A 590-nucleotide genomic window follows, 5' to 3' on the forward strand; every position below is an offset into this window, starting at 1 on the left:
ACTTTCTTATTTATCATTAAAAGTTAAAACATAGCATAATGGTCTTATACTTTCTTATTTATTAAAATCTGTTCTAGATAATTGTTTATATCGTAATTGGTTTATGGTATATAAGTTTATAATCACCATATGGTATTATGGTGTATAAGTTTTTTGTAATTTACAGCATTCAATTCATTTGCAACTATTTACATTTACAGAAAACTATATTTAATATGAATAAGATTTCGTAATTGTTTTTAGTTTAACTTCGAATAAATAGAATATTCTTAGAAAATTTTAAGACTTTTATAAGATAAGGAATATCGTTGCGATTTTTCAAATTTACTCGTCGTAAAAATCTATACATCTCTAAAACCTCCGCTCAAAATACCTTTTAACATATAAGAACTACTTGTGGTATGTTTTAGAATAGTATTTGATGTTTGTGTAACATTTTTCAGTTGTTTAGGTGAGGGGGGAGAAGAAAATTAATAGTCAAAATTAATACTAATAAACAAGAAATCATTACAAAAATATATTGTAGTCCCTTATGCAACGATAACTTACAGTGATGATGACTAATAGTGACAGGCTTTACCATAAAATGA

This window comes from Raphanus sativus, chromosome 4 (genome assembly GCF_000801105.2).
Source record: "Raphanus sativus cultivar WK10039 chromosome 4, ASM80110v3, whole genome shotgun sequence".
NCBI classification, from domain to species: Eukaryota; Viridiplantae; Streptophyta; class Magnoliopsida; order Brassicales; family Brassicaceae; genus Raphanus; species Raphanus sativus.